This window comes from Scardinius erythrophthalmus, assembly GCF_964197995.2.
Source record: "Scardinius erythrophthalmus genome assembly, chromosome: 2".
NCBI lineage: Eukaryota > Metazoa > Chordata > Actinopteri > Cypriniformes > Leuciscidae > Scardinius > Scardinius erythrophthalmus.
In genome coordinates, this window is record NC_138222.1 from 36,081,318 (window position 1) to 36,087,317 (window position 6,000).

A 6,000-nucleotide genomic window follows, 5' to 3' on the forward strand; every position below is an offset into this window, starting at 1 on the left:
TAACTAAAAAAAGCACAAATGTCAGAGCATGTCAGAACACCTCCAGGGCCCAGAAAACCCCTCAGACCCCAGAGAGTTAACAGTAACTTCCAAAAGCCCATGAGAAACCAAGGCAGAACACCGTAACACCAGTTACCGCTCTTTGGCTTTGTTTTGGAACGCTCAAATTGAGTTACGGTACTCTGCCTTTTAGCCGCGCATCAATATGAAGTTACTGTGCCGGTGTTCTATGAAATAATGCTACCTTATCAGATTGTACAGTGTTCTGCCTTTGTTTCACTGTCCAGTAAAATTGCAATTACAGTGTACCCTGTGTACTTTGTACAGCTGCCATCAGTCCCTGTATCTTCTGATGTCCTCAGAGCTTTGTCCTGCACAAACGCGGTCAGAATATTTTGTAAGGTCTGAACCCGCTCCATCGACAAACGTGCAATATCGATCGCGAAGGATATATGCAGAGTTGACCGAAAAATGTTACACATGCCGTAGCAGGTGAATACAACAAAGAACTAAAGCCCCGCCTCACCCAGTTCGGGTACCAGACCTGGTTTAAAACACTTGTGCCAAAACTGTGCCGGCGCCTCAGCACCATCCTGAACAAGGTCGAGCCAACACTTGACTAATATGTCACAGGGAGTGATAATAATGAAGCAACAAGGGTATATTGGAGCATACAACATAATGAAGCAACAAGTGTACTGGCGCATACCCAACAAACACAGAACGTTGGCACAACGTACCCAACCTTCTAACAACGTTTTAACAACATGGCCAAAAGTTTGCTATAACTACGTTGTGTGGTGAAGGTTGTTACAGCGTTGTCACAATGTTGACATCAAACCACCGTTCAGGTGTCTAGGGTGTCTGGACAACCACTGGACAACATATGTAGGCTACTCGTCACTGCCCTGAAGCGCGAAAATCAGCCTTTTAAATTTCAACTGATCGTTGGGCCGTCTCATTCTTCATCAAGCAAGGATATGTGAGAATTGTGTTTAATTCACTTCAGCTAAATAAAATACGTGATTATTCAAACACAACCTACAACTTCCTTATCTGATGTGACATTTTTTGAACATCTTCTGGTCAGGTATGACAAATAGGCCTATTTAACTTTATGCCAAAAGTATGAAGCCAAAATGACTTTAATGATGAGTAACGTTAATTGATTTCAGCACTCATTGAACAACGACGCCTACTTGTTGCACGTTAATGTTTTTTACTTTTTTTTGTGTGGAAACGCACAGAGAAAAAAATGTTTGTAACTGCTTGCACACCTGTTTATTTTTTCCTTTGATTTGTCGTCTCATTCGTTTCTTCGCATGTTTGCTCAAGCTAGTTAACGTTAGTCCACTCCCTGTATAATATGTTTGTTTGTTTTTCTTTTCACAAATGTATGACTTTTGGAAGTGCAATTTGATTACCATATGCAGTTGTAATAAAGTTGAATTAGCTAACCTTCTATGTCATTTTTACAAAGTGTACACTTGCAGTTGTTGATTATAATGAATTTAATGTTAGGCCCATACATAATAATAATTAAAATTAACCACAAAACATAACATCCTAAATGGGGGATATCTATAGACCTATCTAGCATAAAAAAAAAATTGTCAGAACGTCATCTCTCAGTTGCTGAATGTCACGTAGCAACGTTGCTACAGCCCTGTCACATCTTACAATTCTACGTTGTTACGCTGTTGCGAGCACGTAGACAGCGACGTTGCCATAGCAGAAATGCAACGTGCCACAGCATGAAATGCAACGTGCCAACATCAGACCAGCTGTTACAAGCGGGTTATACCTACAATCACAGCTTCTGGAATAAATCCGCAGGACAAGCGAAGTGCACAAGCACAATAATAGGGCAGACAGCTGAAACCACAGCATATTGAAAAGACGCAGAACACAGAAGGTTGTGCTATAAATGTATTAGTCATCTAGGTAGTCCAGAACGCGCTCCCCACTGAGTCTCAAAGGGGAAAGCACTGCGTTTGTAGTTTTCGTGAACGTATGAGGGGCGTGACACCTTCGAACACGAATCTCGGGAAGCGCCTGTGATGAGGGGCTATCTGAATGTGAAAGTATACAGTATGTGTCTTTCAGATCCACCGCTATATCCACCGGGTTGAATGTGCGTGAGGATCTGTTTTATCGTGATCATTTTGAACGCGCGCTTAGCAAGTCTAATGCCACTCGGTACCACTTGAAGATACTCTTTACCGCTATGATATATTTTGTCATGTCTAATGTATTAATGCCATCAGAATGCAACCAAAGCACAGGATAGCAATAAGTAGATGGCTATAAGTAATTGTAAATCATACAAAATAAATGCCATGATCACTAGATTTTATACAGGTGTTACTACAATGATTTTGTTAATGGTGATCAGCAACCAAATATTGATAATGTGGAAGTTACTGCCTTTTGCCTTGGCACATTCATTCTTAAAGGAGTCATGACCTGCAATTTTCACTTTTCCACGAGAATCAATGTATGTTATGATTGCCTAACGATTATACACTGGCCGGGAAGCCGATATTTAAAAGTGAAGCGTTCGTTTACCCCAGGGTTCATAAACCAGCGCGCGTGCACGCACACTCAAATACGAGATTTTGATTTCAGCCCCGACTTGACGTCATGACGGGGCAGGATATACCATATATGGACACCGCAGACCTGCCACAGGAAGTGCACCCTGGCGCCCCTCCTCCCCTCATATTCAGTCGAGAAAGAAGCAGAAACGTAGTGCACACTGAGTTGCTCTGTTGTTGACTGCCAGAATCAACATGTAAATGTGTTTTCTCTCCCAAGAACGGACCAAGCTGTCAGGGACCAGTGGATTAAATTAATTTTTAATGACGCGGTTCCTACAACCCTTCCTACTGGCTTAACGTTATGTGTCTGTGCTAACTAAACAATTTACGCCGGAATCCTTCACAAATTTGAGGCAATATCAGGCGAAGTTGGCATCGAAGCTCGGGAAAAAGGGGCCATTTTCAACAATCAGACACTTGCCTGCAATTGAAACAGTAAGAATGTGTTTTTATTGCTCTACTCTGTGTAACAAACAGCAGCTAACTGCTAATGCGGCTATTGTATGCTAGCGGGAGTATTAGGCCGGCTACACACTGGCTGCGTGGCGTGAGCGTGGCGTTTCTGAAGCGTGTCAGATGCGTGGCGGCTGCGTCGCGTTTTCTGTGTCTTTGCACACCAGAAGCATGTCTGACGCGGCGCTGCTGCTGCTAGGTGACATATTAGTGACATGGGGAGAGAGTTGTGGAAGGCCTATATTTCATGTTAAACATAAATATATAGCAGCAAAGACAACATCGGCAGTGTTGACGGCAATATAGACTATAGAATATTTCGTTCTGTATTGACAGGTGCAGTATTTGAAAATCGATAATATTTTTTTAAATTGCATTTATATTTGCATTTATGTCAAACCCTAGACACTTTCAAACATCAAAATGACATTTATTAATATATATTCGTGTCAAAATGTCATATAAACATCTTTTCCTATTCAATTTAGCCTGGAAACGCTTCCAAGACGCTTGCGTGTCGCGTTAAAAATAGGCGTCGGTTCTATTTCTAGCAGGCACGCGTTTTCCGCGCGGCTCGAGCCGCGCCTGAGACGCGCGTGTCACGCAGGCAGTGTGCAAGCTCTAACCTGTTAACATGGGAGCCGAAATAAAAACGGACACGCCACGCAGCTGAGACGCTTACGCCACGCAGCCAGTGTGTAGCCGGCCTTAGCTTCGAGGTAAACATGGGGAATGGCTGCTAACGTTACTTTGCAAACAACAAATGACGGAGATCATCATGAATTCGGCTATTGTATATTGATTGCCTAACGCTTATATATTAGGCGCCGTCTAGTTTGTGTGTGTGTGTGTGTGTGTGTGTGTGCTCGCGTCTCATATGAGTATGTGCGAGAGTTTGTGTGTGTGTGCTCGCGTCTCATATGAGTATGTGCGTGGAGAGTTCATATACATGTATGTGTGACTACTTAGTATGTATGCAAGCGTGTTTCATATATGTGTGCGTGAATGAAGTTTGATTTAAGCCCTAAACGGCGCCTCATACTTCGGGTCGGGTCGGGTCGGGTTCATTCATAATTTGCGCCATGATGTCATTTTGTAATGATATGCTAAAGCGTCACCTGCGGTGTCAACCCCCTCCTTCCTGCCACCAATCAACGCGCCCCTCATTTGCATTATTAAAATGACTGTCCACGACAGCCAAAATATCGCATCAGATCTCGCGAGACAATAATGCCTTCAGAAATAAGGGTCTGAGGACCTCTTTGTTTATTTTTTTTCCACTTTTCTTTTTTAGAAGGGCCTGAAAGACTATAATACAGCAGTAGGTATCCAAGGTAATACTAGGTCATGACTCCTTTAAATACACATTCATCTTTCCAGAGGTGAAGTATCCCTTTAAGGATCCAAAGATCCCTGTGTTACATGTCTGTTTGTTTTTGGACTCTATTCTTTGTTTCTTTTGTTCAGTTTCCCGCCATTCATTTGTTCCCATGGTAACCCTCCTCATTAGTTCTTTTGGTTCAGCAGTGTGTCAATTATCTTGTCAATCAGTTCCTCCCTGTCACCTGTGTATTTAAGTCTTAGACGATGACAGAAAATTAGACAGTACAAGACTTTGTTGGGTGGTTGTTTTTGAGTTTCTCTTCCTGTTCCTTGTGGGTTTTGATTAAAAGACTATTTCCTGGAATCATCCTTCGTTGTGTGCTCCATTCCTGGCTGTCTGCACAGCCGTCTCCACCCTGGCCGCCTCCACCATGGCCGCCTGAACCAGCACCGCCTCGGGTCCCTGAACTGCCACATCCGCCCTGGGTCCCTGTATCACAGGTACCACCCTAGAGGCATCCTGTCCTACCAAGACCTCTCATAGCCTCCAGGGCGCCCACCCTCCCACCCTTGTGTATGGATTACGGCGCGAGGTCGCGCCTTCCGGGAGGGGGGTGTAACATGTCTATTTGTTACATGTCTATTTGTTATTGTTCAGTTTCCCGCCATTCATTTGTTCCCATGGTAACCCTCCTCGTTAGTTATTTTGGTTCTCTTCCTGTCCCTTGTGGGTTCTCTTACGAGAGGTTCTCTCGTACTGCGTAAGCTTACGCTCGGGGGAAAGTCTCTTTCCGCGAGATACTGAAGCCAAAAATTATCCTTAATTTTTATATAATGCAAAACGCGTTGCAGCAGCATGCAGGCATAGGCGAGGCAGCTTGCGCGCCTATTGGCTGCCCTGCGGCAACTGCAGCAGCCTATCGAGAAGGCCCTCTCGTGACGCCTTGACCAATGGGGGTGCTTCGCGCCCATTGCATCACGTCCCGCCGAAATAGGCGTGGCCTAGGGCTATAAATATAGCGTTGAGAGGCTGGTTCACTGATTTTTCATCTCTTCAGCGGAGCTCACGCATCGCTGGACCCTGAGAGAAGCCACGCCGTCTGAAGAAGCCTTTCAGCGGGACGAGTCTGCATCGAAGCCGCTGGCCGCGCCGCCTTCTGCTGACATTCCTGCTGCGCTATCCGGTGCACCATATCCTTTTCACTGCTGGTGTGTGTTCGCCCCGCGACTCACACTTCTCTCTCTAAAAGAGCCGAGCGTCTTTTTAATGATGCCTCGTACTTCCTGTGGCTCGTGCAGAGAGAAGATCACGCAGCTCTCGCGCTCGCTGACGGCCAACGCCCTCACTGCGAGCTGATGCCTATGGCGACTCTGAGGACTCGCATGGTACAGTTTCACGAGTCTGCACCCCAGCCCGCTGCGCTGCCGCGCCGTAAAAAGCGCCGCGCTCAGCGAGGCCCTGAACCTCCTCCCACTGAGACGAGCTCGCCGGTTCGCCCGCCAGCTTCGCCGCCTGCTTCCCGAGTCTATCACCCCCGGACAACGGCCGCTGTCTGCCGCCGGTTCCGTCGCGGATGAGTCTGATGATGTGGCATTTGCAGAGGAGGACAGCTGCTCTATCCTA